This window comes from Mobula hypostoma, chromosome 11 (genome assembly GCF_963921235.1).
Source record: "Mobula hypostoma chromosome 11, sMobHyp1.1, whole genome shotgun sequence".
NCBI lineage: Eukaryota > Metazoa > Chordata > Chondrichthyes > Myliobatiformes > Myliobatidae > Mobula > Mobula hypostoma.
Window position 1 is genome coordinate 23,702,869 of NC_086107.1, and position 20,798 is coordinate 23,723,666.

Below are 20,798 nucleotides of genomic sequence, written 5' to 3' on the forward strand. Positions count from 1 at the left end.
TACACTTGTGTACAGGAAATGATATTAAATAATCTTGAATCTTGAAAATTGAATCCTAAAGGACATTTGTGAATCAAATGGACTTGTGCCACAAGGCCAACAGCTTTATACACCGGCTTCATTGTTTATAATCAAATAGATCTACTTAAATGTTAGTATCTGTTAACTTTTTACAGAATCCATCTGGTCACTATGTTCAAAAAAAATGAAATGTACTGCCTTAACAATTGGGCTTTCCAGACTCAATGCCTTCTCAAACGGTTTAATCAGTTTAGCAGCTACAATGCTGTAAAATATTTGCTTCTGTAGTCAGCAATGCCCACGCCTTACTAATTAAGACAAAGAAGGTGGTGATTTAGCCCATCAAGTTCATGCCAGCTCCCAGCAGAAGTCTCATTAGGCTTATTTCCATTTTCCCCTGCAGCCTTGCAACTTACTCTGTTTCTACCACACCATACAGTTCTTGTGATATACAAATATTGCACATTAAAAAATATCTGCTTATAGTTAACCATTTTCTTACTCTCTGCTATTTGTAGGATGTTTGCATTGCTGAGAAAGCCAACTTTGATTGCCCATCCCTAAGTGCCTTTGATGGTGGTGGTGAGCCACCTTCTCAAACTGTTGCAAGCGTTCTGATGATGGCTTAAACAAGTGTGCTATTGGGAAGCGGATTCCAGGCACTGGACACAGTGGTATTGAAAACTGACGGAGATTAAAAAACTAGATTAACGTGTGAGTTGCAGGGGAACCTACAAGTGGTGGTGTTCTCATGCATCTTCTGTTTTTGTTCTTGTTGGTACGTGGGATTGATCTAATTTGTTCAAACTGCTACCTCGAGAAATGCTGGATATAGAAACATAGAAACATAGAAAACCTACAGCACAATACAGGCCCTTCGGCCCACAATGCTGTGCCGAACATGTCCTTACCTTAGAAATTACCTAGGGTTACCTGTAGCCCTCTATTTTTCTAAGCTCCATGTACCTGTCCAGGAGTCTCTTAAAACACCCTATCGTATCAGCCTCCACCACCGTTGCTGGCAGCCCATTCCACGCAGTCACCACTCTCTGTGTAAAAAAACTTATACTCCTGACATCTCCTCTGTACCTACTTCCAAGCACCTTAAAACTGTGTCCTCTCGTGCTAGCCATTTCAGCCCTGGGAAAAAGCCTTTGACTATCCACACAATCAATGCCTCTCATCGTCTCATACACTTCTATCAGGTCACCTCTCATCCCCCGTCACTCCAAGGGAAAAAGGCCGAGTTCATTCAACCCACTCTCATAAGGCATGCTCCCCAATCCAGGCAACGTCCAGCGATAGATACTTAAACTTCAACCTTGCAGTTAAAAGAAGAGTTTTGAAGGAGAATCGGAAAGTCAGTCACTCCCAAAGACAGCAAAATCCTTTTACTATAAAAGTATAGCGCCATAAGACATAGGAGCCGAGTTAGGCCATTCAGCCCTTTGATTCTACTCAAATAGGTATTGCAGATGCTGGAAATCTAGAGCAATGCACAAAATGTGCTGGAGCAGCTCAGGCAGCATCTATGGAAAGGAATAAACAGCTGATGCTTCGGGCTGAGGCCCTTTAACAGGAGTCCTGATGAAGGATCTTGGGCCGAAACGTCAACTGCTTTTTGAGTCCTCATAAAGGGTCTTGACCCGAAGCATCAACTGTTTATTCCTCTCCGTAGATGCTACGCTACCTGCTGAGCTCATGCAGCACATTGTGTGTGTGTTGGCTGATTTATTATCCCTCTCTACCTCACTCTCCTGCCTTCTCCCAGAAACCATTTGACACCCTTGCCGATCAAGAAGCTATCAACCTCCACTTTAAATATACCTAATGACTTTATAGATGCCTTAGGATTGATTACTTTGTTAGGAATGAATAGCAAACTAATTTATTTTACTTATCTGTGCTATTGGATTGTAATAACAAACATTACTTCTTTGCTCAACTACATTTTTGGCAGCATTAAAATAATTAAATTTAGGTGTTACAACTAATTCATTAGAAATCCACAGTATAACGTCAAAATACTGTTGTGGTCATTTTATTTTAAACATATGGCTATCACAGATTTTGTGTGGTAAATCTATTCTCCTGATTTCCATTCAATAATAAATTTCTGCATCAAATTGATCTGTAACAGAAAAGCTAAAGGATCAAATTCCATTGACTCTGACAAAATACCTTTAAGCAGTATCCATTATAAACCTCAAGTGATCTTTGAGGCATTTTGAAATAGTTTGAGTGCTTGAAGTATTTATTAGGTGAACTAGCAATTTCCAATAAGAGAAACCTTCTGCAGCAACTGATTGCACCCAGTATAGTAACACCAAAATGTGCAAATGTGTTTTCTACCATAGCAACCACCAGGTGGATTTAGCAACTGATGCATGCTGTTCTGAACATCTTGCTAAACTCTCAACTTCTGTTGTAGTATGAACTTCTATGATGAGGGTACTGATTTTTTTTTTATTAAAACAAGGTTCATAAAAGACAATTACCTTCAGACTGCTATAATTGTCAATTTAAACTTGATGACATCTGTGAATAAATTCTATAGTGTCACTAGATGCTTTATGATGCCAACATTTTCCATAATCAAGATATGATTGATGAAGCGGCTCGGCCTTAAATGTTAACTATTTATTCCTCTCCATGGATGCTGCCTGACCTGTTGAGTTCCTCCAGTATTTTGTCTGTACAATTGAAAACATATTTTCATTTGATTGCCAATCGAAAGATGTGAAATTGTTTTGTTTTTGGTTGATTACATATAAAAGGAATGACAATGACATAATAAATATTCTATTTCCCACACTCAGTTATTTTTATTTATAATTTGCACTGTTTTCTTTTCATCAATAGTTTCAGCGATATGAGTGTTGCTGTTCTGGGTCACCTCAAATTCAAATGTTCCAGAGTGGCAGCCCTTATAACACATTAGATGAGCACAATAGAGCAGTAATCCTTAGATATATTAGCAAGATAAAATGATTTTACAACAGACACTGGAAGTTATCATGTTATATGTGATTCATCCTACTTTAAGTTATGTACCTTGTCACATTTTCTGGGTTCTTGAAAAGCCATGCTCTGTTTATTTCATGCTTACTTTCAGCCCTTAGTGTATGGTTGTGTTATTTGTCAACTACATTTAACCTGGAAATGTACAGTACTTACAGTAGTGTATTACCATGTGGTGGTCTAAATGGTGCACACCTCTTATCTTTTCATACTAATGTAGAATGTTCTAATACATGTGAACAAATTTAATTGCATTGTATCTATGCATTATATTTATGCAGTGTACAGAGGTACACATTAATATAAATTAAAGTGCTTTCAACACTAAATTACAGCATAACCTATATGCACATTACAGTCATCCCACCTCTCCTGGAAGTACCGGGAGTCTCCCGCATATTAATAGTGGCTCCCTGATGCCCACAAGTTATATACAATGCCCCGAAAATCAATTTTTGAGAGAGAGGAGAGAGGAGAGAGATCCAAAATAAGAAAATATAAAACGTACGTCACCTTAGACTACACTAAAGCGTACCCCTGCCGAATAGGGGTCAAAATAATGACAGTCTTGCTCGCTGCACTGTTTGCAACAGTGACTTTTCTATTGCCCACGGTGGGTTAAGACTGCAAAAGATATGTTGAGGTGAGCTTAACAGATGTCATTTGTTCATTAGCATAGCTAACCTTACTTAACCTAGCTGGCTAGCTACTCAGGAGCTACTCTATTGTGGACATCCCACCTCTCCCGGAAGTTCCGGGAGTCTCCCACAAATTGATGGTGCTAACTACCTGAAATGAGTTTTTGCAGGGTGGGATGTCTGACATCAATGCTGTACAATCTGCAAACTTTTTCATTGCTGGGCTGATGATCATTGTGGGCTTTTTGACCTGCAGTCATCTCATGTTGTACCAGCTGTTGTGGTGCAAATTCTTCTATACCCTCTCCAAAGTCTCCACGTCCTCCCAATAGTGTGGTGAACTGCATACCATACTCCACATGTGGTTGGCTGAAGTTTTATTCGTGACTTGCTAACAATTGTACTCAAATGAAAGCAAGCATGCCAGGTGCCTCTCACACCACCCTATCAATATGTGTGGTGTCTGCCCGTGAGCTCTGGATTGGCACTCAAAAATCTCTCCATAAATTGATGCTTGTGAGAGTTTTGGCATTTACACTTCCCTCTTGCTATTGGCCTCTCAAAAAAGAACCACATCGCTCTTTTCCAGATTAAATTCTGTCTGCTATTTCTACATTCCAAGTTTCAACTGATCTATATGCTTTGACAGCTGTGCAGACTGCTCCCAATTTCACCTATCTTTGTGTTGTTTGCAAATTTACTAATCAGACCACCTAATTATTATATTTTCACCCAATTATTAAAAAATATAACCTGTAGAGATCTCTGGGCAGATTTTTGTAGAATACTACTAGTCACAGACTTGTAGTCACAAAAACACACCTCCACTACTACCCTCTGTCTTCCACAGCTAAGTCAATTTTATATTCACCTTATGAGCTCACTGTTGAATCCATGGGGCCAGCCTGTCATGAAAAACCTTGGCAAATGCAGGCTGAGATTTCTCTCCATTCCACTGGATATCATATCATATGGAGATGGTTGTTTGAGGGAATTTCCACATGGCCACAAATATTGAAAACTCATCTAAAGGAAGTTATAGGCTGTTGTCTGGTGCAGTTTCATCTGGAAAACTGCTTCTGGCAAATAGCTTTCAGTTATTGAATAATAGCTGAAGATCTGGTTAGAATGAAACTGCATTTCATCCAGAGAATTGACACAATAATTGACCATCACTGGGTGTTATTTCAGTCACAAAGATATTCTCTGTTATCTTTTTAGGATCTACAATCAAAATCCCTAGAAACATTTGAATCTGTCCAGCTTTTCATTGCAGAAATTCTCAAAGACTTTCAGAAACACCAGCAATTGACGGATAGGTTTGACTTTTCGGTGAGATTCTACCTTAGTATCTAATCTAATGCAACAACAGCTTCACCTTGTTTATCTCAACTTCATTAGACATTGCCACCATGAGTATGAGAGAAAATACAAATCCCTTCATCCATTAATTCCACTTGTTTGCAGCATCCAAAACATAGCAGATCCCTGAAGAAAATCCAAAATGCAAAAGACACGAATACTGCAAACCCAGAATAGAGTGAAAGTGGAGAGCATGTTGACTACATGGTCCTTAATTGAGCATTTGAAAAGATCCCTCATGGTCAGGGCATACAGAAGATTAAGTCACATGGCATTCATGGTAACTTAGTAGATTGGATTCAAAATTAGTTTGGAAAAAGAATGCAACATAGCTTCCTCCCTGATGGAAGTGGGACAAATAGTGCATGAGCAGGGTGGGTGGGATCCTTCATGATATTATTGGTCCTTTTCTGTATATATTGGTCATCTATTGGTCATTCTGTATTGGTCATCTTTCTGTATATACAATAATATGTCCTTGTCGCTGGCTAGTCTGGTGCCAGTGATACATTGAGCCACTGTATAGCTTTCCTATCCGCTGCCGTGCAGGTTTGGTACCAAGCAAAGATTCAGCATGTTAGGATGCTCTCTACTGTGCATCTGTAGAATGACGTGAGTATGGATGTGCAAAGACCAACTCTCTGAAAAGCCCTCTTAGAAAGTATGATAACCATCTGAAAGTTCAAATAAGTTTATTATCAAAGTGCGTATATGTCAATCAGAGAGCAGAAGACAACAAACTGTGCAAGTACAAAAAAAAGAAATCGTAATAATTAATAAATAAATAAATAAATAAATAGGCAATAAATGTAGAGAACATGAGATGAAGAGTCCTTGAAAACGAGCCCATTGGTTGTGGGAACATTTCAATGATGGGGCAAGTGAAGTTGAATGAAGTTATCCCTTCTGGTTCAAGAGTCTGGTGGTAGAAGAATAGTAACTGTTTCTGGACCTGATGGTGTGAGTCCTGAGGCTCATGTACCTTCTTCCTGATGGCAGCAGCAAGAAGAGAGCATTTCCTGGGTGGTGGGGGTCCCTGATAATGGATGCTGCTTTCCTGCGACAGCGTTTCATGTAGATATGCTCAGCGGTGGGGTGGGCTTTACCTGTAATGGAGTGGGCTGTATCTGCTATTTTGAGTAGGAGGTGACAAGGGGTGACTTGATGGAAATTTATGAGAAATTGTTCACAAATCTCACATAAGACTTCATTAGAGAGACTAAGAAGCCAAAGACAGAAATATCAGACTGGAGAGAGATGGAGAATTAAAGTGACATGCAGCTAGAAATATTAATGATAACTCCTGATTCTCTTGATTAACAAGTTGCTGAAATGCTTGAACCAACAAATCTTGAATTCCTACATTGGTAATGAAGAAGAACATATTGCAAGTTACATCTGTCACACTGATGACCAGGTCTTCCATCATTTTAGGCACTGTGCAGATACTGAAAGAGGCTGGTAGAGGACCAGCATAGGCACCAGACTGGAAAGAAGCAAGATACAAGAAAGAAGTGGACCATTAAAATATTTTCTCTTTAATTGTTTATCCCATCTTCTCCCCAATGTTATTGTTAAAACTAGTTAAATCAGCCTTTCAGGCAGTGCATTCTAAATCATAACAACTTGTGATGAATTTTCTTTTCACCTCTTGAAATAAGAGATTTTACACCTTTCTCCAATCTTCCCTGAGCTTCTCTGCCTCTAATAGAGATAATCCAGGCTTCATTGACTTCTTGATGTAACTGAAGTCTGTTATATTAGGTGCCATCATATAATTGTCCTCTGTACTCCCGGCACTCTTCTTAAAGTATGACTGGTGGAAGTAGGCAGAAGATGGCTGCTGCAGCCTAATCTATATTTTCTTGGTATTTAACCAACTTTCCTTTAGTATTTAGTACCTTCAATAGTAAGTTCAAGTATCCTGTAGTTCCAGCTAAAACTCTGAGAAACAGTAGTAGATTCCATACCTATTCCTACATGGGAATACAAGCTTAGTGAAATTGGTGAATTCCTGCAACATACCAAGTCATATCTCATCCATCTCCATATATGCTGAACCACCTCCTGGCAACATCATCTTACACATCAGTCAAAATGCAAAAGAACTACAGGTGCTGTAAGACACAAATACAATCAGAAAATGCTGGAAATTCTCATCACATCAAGCAATATTTATGGAGCAATACACAGAGTTAATGCTTTACATTGATAAAATCTGATTAGAACTGAATCCAAGCTTGGAAATAAGATTTTTCTCTTGATAGTCATGAGTCTTTGTAACTCTTTCCCGAAATCGAGGTGAAAGTAGAGTCTTTGAATATTTTTAAGGCCAAGGTAGACACGAGGTGAAAGATTACTACAAATAGACGAAGTTGAGATTATAATCAGATCAGCTATGATCCCATTAAACAGTGGGAGAAGCTTTAGCAGCCAAGTGTCCTTCTCCTGCTCCTAGTTCATAAGAAGCTTCATTTTCAACCAGTCATATGTTGACACATTTCTCAGACTCTACACAAATACTCAGTGACTTGGTCGGATATAAGTCTCACATGTTGAAAGACATCGACCCAGAGATTTGGATTCAGAGGCCTTGATCTGAAGTTGCAGCAACATCTATTTCTTCCTTTCAGAGCAGGAAAAAGAACACACACATAACATTTTCTCTAAAGAGTGACATGAGAGTTCACGTAGACATTTGCTGACAGATCATATGAAATATTGCAAAAAGAGAAAGAGAAAACTTAATAGTTCTGGACAAACCTGCAGTTTTCATTCAGAGTAGTGACTGAAAAATAACGTTACATGTATTCTAACATTAGGAAATACTTAAATATCGCATCGCTGAACACATACAATTATACAACATGGAAACAGGCCCTTTGGCTCAACTCTTCTATGTTGACCAATATTTAATACTATTTATCTCCATTTGATCCATATTCTTCATAATCTTTCCTATCCATGTGCCTGTCCAAATGACTTTTTAAATTGTATCTTCTGTTACTATGACTTTTGCAAGCTGTTTCCATATACCCGCCACCCCTTGAATGAAAATTATGTCCTCATTCATCCTTATTGTACTCACATAGCAGCATCAATTGCAATGAAATGAAATATTGTTAATAGATCTTCTTGACCACATTACTAACTAATATCTCTATAAGATAAACATCATTCATTCTTAGGTCGCAGAACAGAACTTGGCAGATTAAATTTGTTTAGCAACTAATAACATTGGCTGGCATTAATTAAGTCTAGAAGTGCATCAACTTGGATTCATGCAGATAAAACAGTAGATCACCATTTAAACTTCCAGTGGCAGAAATTTAGTGGAAACGAATAATCTTCTAAATTATTTTACTAATATAGGAAAGTAGAAATTACCTAAGGAAATATTATATTAGTGGAATACTACTGATATATTTGGCTAGTATGTGCGATCCATGGCTCTCCTTTGATACAATACATGTTAAGATATTCAAGCAAACTTAGAATGTAAAGAGCCAATAAATCTTTCTAGTGCAATCATCCCTTCCTTTAAGGAAGCTTTTGCACAAGACATATTGTTCTTCAAGTTCTAGAAATATTATAGCATTCAGTTGTGAACTGGAAAGAAACCTCTCCTTTCTTTTCTGTAAGAAATCTTATTATCCTTGGATCTTAACTATCACTAGAAACACAATGAAACATAGTTAGGATATAAGTATCTCTTAACTATCTCAAGACAGTGAATGAGGTTGACTAGAAAATCAACTGGACCAGCTATGTGAACATTGTTTATCCCTTTCTGGTTAGTTTCTTGGCCCACTGTAGAGCAATATTGTTCCTCTGCATTAGTGCAGCCTTCAGATTTCAGCAACATCATATATCAGATAGACTGTTGCTATTATGCCTCACACAAAGAAAGGCAATTGTGAGTGTTGTACTTCAATTATCTCTGTCCCAGAGCACCTCCACTCATATTCCTCTTGGCACTATTGTAGATGAAACATTTTTAACTGCTTCCATTTCCTTCAACATTTATCCATGATTAGTGGAGAGGTTTTGCTAACGACTTTACAATGTCCTCCTTGGTAAATCAATTAACCCATGCCTGCATTCATCTCAATAATAATCAGGCATGGCACGTAAAGGGCAAATGGAAGAGAATAAACATGCAATGTTTTGTGTCGAGACGCTTCATCAGTCCTGACGAAGGGTCTCAGCCCGAAACATCGACTGTTACCTTTCTTCTATAAATGCTGCCTGGACTGCTGAGTTCCTCCAGCATTATGTGTCATTACTTTGATCTCCAGCATTTGCAGACTTTCTTTTGTTTGTGAAATGGCAAATGACTTTCTCATCACAATATATAAGGCTTCATTAAGACAAAGTTAATCCACCTACTTTTGACATTCAATGGCAATTTCATTGCCAAATCCTCCACCATTAACAACTTGGAATTGACCAGAAACTTCAGTACACTATCATACTTAGAATGAGGTTTCGTATCACTCGCAAATGTCATGAAATTTGTTTGGTGGCAGCAGAACATTACAATACATAATAATAAGTAGCTGTAATTTACAATAAGTGCAGTATATATATAATGGACAATGAACACGTGAACACTACCTCACTATTATACCCCATATATACATAAAATACGTTAAGTAAGTAAATGAAAATGAGAGCAACAATAGTAAGATAGTGTTCATGTGGTCATTGTCCATTCAGAATTCTGATGGTGGCGGGAAAGGAGTTATTCCTGATGCATTACGTTTGGAGCTTCGCACTGCTGTACCATTTCCTTGATGGTAGCAATGAGAAGAGAGCATGTCCTGGATGACAGGGGTCTTTAATGATGGATGCTGTCTTTTTGACACATCACCTTTGGAAGGTGTCCTCTATGCTGGGGAAACTAATGACCAAAGTATTTATCTTTACAAATCTCATAAGCAGTAGCCTGGCATAGATATTGATATTATCCCGGTGATCCAAGGCCAAATGGAAAGTCAGTGAAATTGCACCCTCTGTAGACCTGTTGTAGACTTGACTATATGCAAATTATAGCAGGCACAGGTCCTTGCTTTGGCAGGAGTTGATTCTGGCCATAACCAACTTCTCAAGGCATTTCATCACAGCACATGTTAATTCCACTGGGTAATAGTCATTGAAGCTGTTTACTCTGCTCTTCATGGACACTGGTATGACTGTCACCCTTTTGAAGCAGACAGGAACCCGCAAATGTAACAGTGAGAGATTGAAGATGTCCATGAACCCACCCACCCGCTGGTTGGCACTGGTCTTCAGAAACCCAGCATCAGGGCCTGACAGCTTGCAAGGATTCACCCTCTTGATAGATGTTCTGATGTCAGCCTCCACTAGACAAGCCATATAATTACCCTGGGGAAAGAGCAGGTCTATGGCTGACTTTCCTATGGTCATCCTGACTCATCTTGTGACAGCCCATAGCCTTTCTATTGTTTCCAACATATAAATCTGGAAATCGCGAATGTGATGGAACGCTTGTCAGTTATCCGGATGAGTGCACCTCCAACAATTCTCACGAATCTCAACATCATCAAAGCCAAAGCAGCTAATTTGATTTGCACTCCATCCACTACTCTTAATATGCCCTATGGCTGCAGTGAGTATTATTTATAAAATGTGCTGCAATTATTTGAGATAAGCAGCTTGGTTAGAATGAACCAGCTGAGCTGAAGGGACTATTTCTGTGTGGTATGAGTCTATGACTCTGCTTACCAGACTACAGGATACCAAATCTCAAATGTGTAACCTCTACCATAAGAAAATGAGTGGCGGGCTGGAGATAAGTCTTTACCAAAGGAGGTGAAGGGCTCTCCTTCATTCTGCTACCCTGCAGGTCATCCTTGGGCAAGTTGCTTAGGCCCCCCACTTCGGGGTCACATGAAGCCATGGCTGTAGGAGTATTGATAACGGCTGAGGTCGCCCGTCTTGTAAATACACTGCTCAGAAGAAGGCAATGGCAAACCAATTCTGTAGAAAAATTTGCCAAGGACGACCATGGTCATGGGACCACAATCACCTTCATCATATGACAGGGCCCATAATGATGATAATGAACATAAGGACGATTGAAGGAAAGCAACACATAGAGAAGCAGGCACGTGTAGGCTCCCCTCCAAGTCACTGATCTGGAAATACATTGCCTACATCACCAGCATATCCAAATCCCGAAACAAACTCTCTAACACCAGTGTGGAAATACCTACAGCAGCAGTCCAAAAAGACTGTGCCACCATCTTCTCAAAACAATTAAAAATAGGGATGTTTGTCTTGCCAATGATGATCAGATCACAGAAAATAAAAATAAACAAGTCAGGAGCCCAATTATAGAAGTTGAGATTATATTGTAGAAATTTATGTGATAGAGGCATTTGTCTCATGTCAGCCAAACATTTTGCTTCTGTCATGCCACATCCCAAAGCTCAGGATGGTTCCTGGCTCCAGTACTCTTTAGTTGGTGAACTCCAGAATGCTAACAGTGCCCATTGAAAGGAAAACAAAGTTAATATTTCAAGTTGATTATCCCACATCAGAACAAACAAAGTGATATAGTGATATATAGTTGAAATAGAGAGAAGAGGGTCATGATGATATCTGTAGATAGATTATGAGGGCAATTATAGAGAGAGGGGAAAAAAACAAAGTGAATACAGGAAAGTGGCGTGCCACATAGCAGTAACCAGATAGAGAATGATGGAAGTGCCTGACAGTTCAGTCGGTACCTGTGGAGAGAGAAAATCTGTTAAATTACAATGGAGGCAACAATTCCCTGATGCACTTTCCAATCTAATGTATTGAATTCAGTGTTCATAATAAAGTATCCTCTACACTGGAGCAACCAAATACAGTCCGGCTGACCACTTCTCTGAAACATGGAAAATGTCAGTGCTGTTGATAGTGAGGAGATTTGTCATAGGCTGCAGATGATATTGATCAGCTGATAATATGGGTAAAGGAAAATCAGATGGAAATTAATTCTGCTAAGTGTGAAGTTGTGCACTTTATGAAGACAAATAAGGACAGGGCTTTCACAAGGAGTGATAAGAAGACCTGGGCCGTATCGCTATGCAGTAGGCTTATAAGTCAAGGATTTATGAAGGTAGCAACACAGGCAGGTAATATGGTGAAAAAGTTATTGGGACACTGGCTTTCCTTATACCAGAGTGGGATATATTAAAGCAGAGAATTTATAAAACACTTCATAAAACACAAGTGAGCTACAGCTGGAGTAATGTGTACAGATCTGGTTGCCACACAATAGTAAGAATCTGTTTGCTCTCTAGAGGGCACAGAGGAATTTCCCCAGGTTATTAGCTGTTATTAATTACAAATATTACCAATTTAAGGAGGTGCTGGGTAGGTGGGTCTGTTTTCTTTGAGCTGAAGAGATGAATAAATAAAATGAGGGGTATAGTTATGATAGACAATAGTGAAGATTTTCTCACAACAAACATTCCTAAAACTAAATGATAGGGATTCAGATTAAAGAGTAAGGGGTTAAGAGATTTAGTATGAACCTGAGGAAGAAGATTTTTCACCCAGGTTCGAATCTGGAACACACTTCCTAAGTAGGTGGTGGAGATGGGCACCCTCACAATGTTTAGCAAGTTCCAACCTTGCATTAATCACTGTGGCATAGAAAGCTATGTTCCAAGGGCTAATAAATGAGATATGTCAAGATAGATACTTGATGACTTAGATATGTGGGTTGAAGGGTCTGTTTTTTGTGCTTGTGCAGTTCTATGGCTCTATGATTCTCTGACCTTTATTCAATCTGCAAGAACAACCCTGAGTTTCAAGTTGTATGTCAATATAATTCTCCATCCCACTCCTACTTTGACCTATCTGTTTGTTAACAAAAGAGTAGCATATTGACTTTCACTTGGGCGCATTGCAGCAGTCAGGAGTCAATATCGAGCTTAAAAGTTTCAGTTAACATTTTTTTTCGCTGTATTACCTGTAATATTAATTCAGTACTTTTCCCTCTACAGATACTGCCTGATCTGCTGGCCTTTTCCAAAATTCTCTTTTACATTTCACTTCCTTGTAACAGCTCTGTCCTGCATCTCACATATTTTGAAATTGGATTTTAAGGAAGATTACCTTTATTTGTCACAAGAACATCAAAACATTGAAACATAATGATTTGCATTCTTTGCATCAAATCAAATCAGCGAGGATCATACCAGATGCTTTCCCATGTTTCTGGCACTAACATAGCATGCCCATAACTCGCAATCCCTAACCATATCTCCTTGGAATGTTGAAGGAAAACAGAGCACCTGGAGGAAACATACGCAGTCACAGGGAGGACATACAAACTCCTTACAGACAGTGGTGGGAATCGAACCTAAATCAGTGATCGCTGGTACTGTAATGCAATTGTGCTAACTGCTCTGCCTCCATGCTCTCACTAATGTTCCTCTCAAACCCCCATCAACCAGAGCAACCGTGGCCTCATTAGATATTCCCTGCCTAACTTGAAGTCATGTTTCCTTTCTTTTTTTTTTCAATGAATTGTCATAAGTTCTTAATCTGAGGGATATGGCTGCCTTCAGGAACAACATGTTGAGGTAATTCCCTCCTTCCCTGATGCAGCACAGTGCCCAAATCTCAGAATCCAGTTTGGCATGTGGTAAAGGAATGTTGTTCAAGCTACAAGTATTTCCTGTAGAAATCGTGGCCATGCAGCTATGCTTTATAACTCCAAGATATAAAACTAATTAAAAGAAAAACACGAAGCCAGGAATAACAGGTGCTTTATTTATGCTTACAGCGAGGCACGCTCTTATGTAGTAGTGGCAATGCTGGTGAATGCCATTCATATACAAATTATTTAAACAAAGAATGCTTAGTTGAACAATACATTTACAATGTTACTCAAATATTACTGAAATATTAAATACACAACACTCCTCCTGCTTAGCTGTAAACTTCAAATCAGTGTAGAATGCATCTCAATTTATATACATATACACAGCACTGTACAAACGTCTTGGACACGTATACAGTATATAGCGAGGGTGCTTAAGACTTTTGCACAATACGGTATTTATCAACGTGGAGTGAGTGCAAGTTTTAAAATCTGACAGGAGCAAAACAACTTGGGAACAGTAAGGGTGGATCACCGCGGGACGGGTGTGGGACAGGTGGCAGAGAATGAATGCCAGGGAAGGGAGGTAGTAAGGGTGAAGACATACCCAGCCCTGAGACACCAGGCAAGGTAATTTGATTCCAAACAATTGGTTTATTGATCATTGCAGAATATCTCTCTGGTGCTTCCCACTCCGTCTTCTCTCCTTTTTCCTTTTCCCAACCTTGCCCTCTCCCGGCCCTCTTCCCATTTTCGGTCCACAATAGAGACCCATACCAGTGTCAAGTTTATTATCACTTAGGTATGTCATGAAATTTGTTTTTATTTTGCTGCTGCAGTACAGTGCAATACATAAATTTACTACAGTACTGTGCAAAATTCTTAGGCATCCTAGCTATGTATGTATATAGCAAAGGAACCTAAGACTTTTGCACAGTACTGTATATTTATCCCAGGCCACCAGACAAAGCTTCAAGCCTTCATCCCAGCGCTGGTAAAATTGGGAGTAATGGGATTTCTGCTACACATTCCAGCCATTTTGTGTGGCCATATAGACCCGAGACAGTGTCGGGTCTTTTATGGAAACCCTTTGGATCATCTCTGCCGTAATAGGGAAGCTTTTGATTTACATTAGGGAGAATACATCAAGAGGAGTGTCCTCTTTCGTAAATTTTCCGGCTACTTCCTTTCCCGAGGATAAATGGGACAATCCATCAGCATTTCCATGCTTAGCTGTGCTCATGAATTCGATCTTGTAATTGTGTCTTCCAAGAAACAGAGCCCATCTCTGCATTTGTACTGCTGGTGTTGGTGGAACTCACTTCTGTGGATCGAAAATGGGTACTAGTGGTTGATGATCGCCAATGAGCATAAACTCTCACCCATACAGCTATAAGTGGAAACATTTTACACTCTAAAGAAGACTCAGGGCATCTCTATCAATCGGAGCATAACCTTTCTTTGCAGCGGTAAGGGAACATGATGCAACGGCTGTGGGGCATTCGCTTCCCTTACTAGTAACATGTGACATGGGTGCACTTATCCCATAAGGCAAGGTGTCTTAGGCAAGTTTCAATGGACAATGTGTGAGAACAGTGTCTGATGTCATCACTTCCTTTACCTTTTTGAAAGCCACCTCACCCTGCTTGGTCTATTGCCATTTCTTCCCGATCTGGGTGGAACACAGTAGTCAAATTTGGTAGAAGCCTGTTATAGTAATTGACAAATCCTAAAAAGGATCACATCTGTGACACATACTTTCACTTGGGACATCCAACAGCGTCTGAATTTTCTCTGCACACTTGTGTGATCCTTGGCATCATTGGTGTGACCACAGTAAGTGATGCTTGGCTTAAAGAATTCGCACTTGTTGCGTTGTGCTCTGAGCACATAATCTTCTAATCTTTTTAACACTGTCATGGAATTTTGAAGATGTTCCTTGTCACCCTTACTTGTAACAATGAGTGCCGGTGCAGACTGGCATCACCTGGTCCATGGATTTCTGTAAGAGTGCAAGTGCAGATGCTACTCCAAAGATAAACCTATTATAGTGATAAAGCCCTTTCTGAGTCTTTATGGTGAGAAACACTCTGGGACTCTTCTATCTTCAAATGCAGATAGGCCCCAGCTCAATCCATTTTGCTGAAGGGCTTCCCCACAGAAAGATTTGCAAAGATATCCTCTATCTTGGGCAGAGGATATTGATCTATTTTTAGTACTGGGTTGAAGGTGACCACAAAATCACCACAGTTCCTGACCAACCCATTGGTTTGACTACTGGGACCACTGGCATTGCCCATGGGCTCTACTCAACCTTGGAAAGAATTCCTTCAGTCTCCATGTGATCTGGATCACTTGTTACATTCTAGCCGATTGTATAAAGTACCTGACAAGCCATTTTTGAATGCCTTCTTGTCAAATTCTATAAACTGACTGATCTCTCAGTGCATCATTGAGCCTATCACTGAACTGACAATGCTCAGACAATCTCCTCAACAATCACATAGCTGAAATGAACTCTCCTTCCTTTTGATTCCACATAAACCTAAAGCACCCTGCAATCAGCAATGGTAAGGTTCTAAATGCTCCTGCAGTATTTTCACAACATCAGCAAAGCTCATGGTTGGAGCAGTTAAACCTCTAAGCAAACTTCTAAGGTCTTCCATACAATGCACTCAGCAAAACTGGTACTCGCTCCTCAGTGGCTATTTTATTTGCTTCAAAATACTGCTCAATTTGTTCAGTATACAAAATCCAGTTATCTGTTGTAGAATCAAATGTGTCTATCTTTCTGATGTAGCCAACTATTTCTGCTTTTTTTATTTATTATTATTGTTACTTGGTACTCACTGTACATGAACCTAGGAATCTGACAATTTTCTGCTTTTTTTAAAGGTGATTGTCTCTTTTTCCTTCCCAAAGCACGTGCTGCACTGCTTTTTTTAATCAACCATTTCTCGCAACGCTTTATTTTAACTCGAACATTACACTAGATTTCAATAGGCAGGTAGTCATCTCGCCTTCATGTAAAACTTCCTCACTGCCATTGTTTTGTAACTCCAAAACATAAAACTAATTGAAAGAAAAAATGGAGCTGGGAATAATGTGTACCTCGTTTTTACATTTAGCGAAGTGTTCACATATGACGTAGTGGCATGATAACATATGCTATTCATGTACTTTTACATATTACCTGTAAATAATTATTTAAACAAACAAAGAATGCTTGATTGAACAATATAGTTACAATATTACTCAGATGTTACTGCAATATTACATACACAACACATATATTACCTTGAGGAGAAATTCTTTACTTAGGGTACTCTGTATTTCTCATGATAAATATGCTAAATTGGGATAGTGGATGTCTCAGTAATCAGATTTGAGATCCAAGTGTTGCCACCTTGCTGTTTTAGTGTCTCTTTATAAAGTTGCACTGGTAACAACTCTCACAAGAATCACATTCTGCTTGTTCTAGGGAAGTACTAGTTGTAGAATAAAAGTTCCGGTTCAACTGCACAGCATAGCTAAAGTTCAATAAAACTGAAAAGAGCACTATCCCAAACCCTTACTGTCCGTTAACCTTTTGCACCTCTTATTCTACCTACCTAACTTCAAATGCAAAAACTTGCAGGTTTCTTGACATAAACAGGATCTGAAAACAGGTAACTCAATCTAGGTTCTTCCAAATTTTCTGATGTGGTCACATCTTTAAACTGGATTTGTTCAACTCATATCACTCTGTTTTCCACTAGCCACATGTGGCTAATTGAGAATCCAGATGTGCTTAATTTCATTCCTCACTCATAAGTTAAAAGAAATAGTTGCAGTCAGCATCTGGCATGCCATCTCATTATTCTTACTGATTTTGTTGATACATGTGTTTCAATAATTCTGTGGGTAACATGATCCAATAAATAGAAGTATTTGCTGATTCTTGTTAGCACTTCACTTCTTTAATTGCTGTGTGATTACTGTGTGTGTGTGTGTGTGTGTGTGTGTGTGTGTGTGTGTGTGTGTGTGTGTCTGTACATGCTCACAAGTGTGCATGCATCTGAGCTATTACCTGACACATGGACAATGATTTTCATTGGTAATGATGCAACCTTGCAACCTCCTTATATATAATTAAAAAGTTCAAACTCACACCGCTGCAATTAAAATTAGACTAATTCAGGAAAGTATGATGTGGACAGGGGAGAGGAAAATGCCTATTAGACATTGACCAGATGTTAACAGTGTCCTAACATTTTGCACTTTAGAACTTTACCCAAAACCAGTATAATGTGCCCAGATTTATGTGTCAGGCTGGATGGAATAGTGTCTTAAATCCATGTTAATTTCGCACGATTTACCAGGTAGTCCTTCACCATGTATTAAGTACGGATATCAGCAGTTTCCTTCCATCTAAGGTAAACATAGTCAAGAGAGACCTTTGGAAAAACACCAGCTGTAAAATTTAGTTTTAATAAACTCCTCGAGAGAGCGGTTGTATTCCTAGCCAATACCACATAAAAGATGTAAATTACCATATAAATATTGTGAAAGATCTCCCTTCTATGGGAGAATACTACAGCTGTGGTATGTTCACTAATGGTCAGAAACTTTGAATATGTTGACAAAATCTGCAAATGTCATCCAGTGTTTTAAATTTGCTTTGTTAGTCCATGGAGATAGGTATGAGGTACATAGAAATGAGGTGCACATTTGGTGTCTTTCCGTGATTAATTCTTAAACTGAATTTAATCATAGTGGTCCTGGGATAAGGCAGATTTTTTTTTTCTGTGATACACTCCAGTGGCCAGAAGGAATGAGAAATAATGTCCGTTAGCTATAATTAGCTGCTTGAAACTAGGTAGCTGAAGCCAAAAGATACAGCAGTCACACATCTACTTCCTGCTTGGCTCTGATCATTTCTAACACAAGAATGGTGCTGAAACGTCTACTTAATTTCCATCCTACATTGTCTCATAGTCCACAAACCATGGACATATCTCTCAGGTCTTGTGGAAATTATGAAGGGCAAAGTCCTACAGATGCTAACTGTTGAAAATGTAAACAAAACTGTGGGAAACGCTCAACAGCACAGGTAACAAAATTAATGTTTCCGAACAATGTCTTTTTATCAAAACTGACAGAGATTATATATGCAACAGTATAGATGTAGAGAAGGGGAGAAGGCATGAAATAAAGTAAGGGTAGAAATGGAATGGCAAACAAAACTGACTTAGACGGACAAATCATAAGACAGAGGCCAAGAGATGGTTAAACTACAGCAGCAAAAACAAAATGTGTAGCATTCGAGATTATCAGTAAGATCTATTCAGCTTAAAATAGTCTGCAAATCATTAACTCAGAGATAAAATGTGCCTTGGGACTGCATTAGCCTTGACCATGAGAGATTACCTAAAAGAACGAAAAGTGACCAAAAGAATGATAGACCAAGGCGAAAAGATATGCTACATATTCCATCTGGGTGGCCATCAAACTGAATGCATGAATATTGATTTCTCTAATTTCTTCCCCTCACCTTGCCTTTTTCCATTCCCCATTCTGGCTCCCCCCTTAACCCTTCTATTCTCCTCATCTGCCTATCATGTTCCTTTGGTGCCCCTTTTCTTTCCCTTTTTCCTATGGTCCAATCTCTTCTCCAGTCTTTGATTGTTTATTAATTTCTATAGATGCTGCCTGACCTGCTGAGTTCCTCCAGTATTTAGTATATATTATTCTGTTGCTGTCAGATTCTTTCCTCTTCATCCCTTTACTTTTCTGCCTGTTACCTCCCAGATTCTCACTTCAAATTTCAGTTCATGTTCTAATTTATTGTCATCTGACTGTACATATATAAAACCAAATTAAACAATGTTACTCCGGACCATGGTGCACCCACAAAGCATATATCACACACAGCATATAAACCAAAATATTACCATAAATATGTTAATAAAACAAAATTCAAAATGTGTGTAGTGAGCAGCACAGATAAAGAGTAAACAGTAAAGAGCTCGCTGTTCTAGTGACAAGACTTTGGTGGTAACATGGTATTCATTAGTCTCACAGCCTGAGGGAAGGAGCTGTCACCCAGTCTGGCAGTCCACATTGATCCTCTCAGCAGTTTTTATTATTCTCTGTCGGGGCTTGCGGTCCGATGCTTCGCGGCTTCCATACCACACAATGGTGCAGCCAGACAGGACATTCTCAATGGTGCTCTTGTAGAAAGTTATTAGGATGAGTGCAGGGAGACTTGCATGCCTCAGTCTCCTCAGAAAGTGTAAACGCTGCTGGGCCTTCTTGACTAGTGAGGAGGTGTTGTGGATCCAGGTTAGATCTTCCATTATGTGCACACTGAGGAACTTTGTCCTCTTCGCTCTCTCCACAGCAGCAATGTTGATGTGCAGTGGAAAGTACCTGTGCCTTCCTGAAGTCCACAATCACTTTTTTTGTCTTCTCCACATTAGGAGCCAGATTGTTCTTCTCACACCATTTGACAATTCTGTTTACCTCCTCTCTGTATGCTGATACATCATTGCTGCTGAAGAGGCCAACCACTGTAGTATCATCAGCGAACTGGATGATACAGATTGATCTGGATCTGGCAGTGCAGTTGTGAGTCAGCAGTGTGAACACGCAGCCCTAGAGGGCACCAATTCTTAGTGCGATGGAGCTTGAGGTGTTGCCGCCAATTCAGACTGACTGGGGTCTTTCCGTCAAGGAGTCCAAAATCAATTAACAGAGAGGAGTGTTGAGTCCTAATGAGGACAGTTTACCCGCCAGCCTCTGAGGGATGATCATGTTGAAGTCAAAGAACAACATCCTGGCATATCAGAATCAGCTTTAATATCCCCAGCATATGTCGTGAAATTTGTTAACAGTGGCAGCAGTACAATGCAATACATGATAATATAGAAATAAAGTAAATAAGTAAATTACAGTAAATATATATACAGTATGTGCGTAAACATAGAAACATAGAAACTAGGTGCAGGAGTAGGCTATTCGGCCCTTCGAGCCTGCACCGCCATTTATTATGATCATGGCTGATCGTCCAACTCAGAACCCTGCCCCAGTGTGTATATTAAACAGTTAAATTAAAAATAGTGCAAAATCAGAAATAATATAAAAAAAGG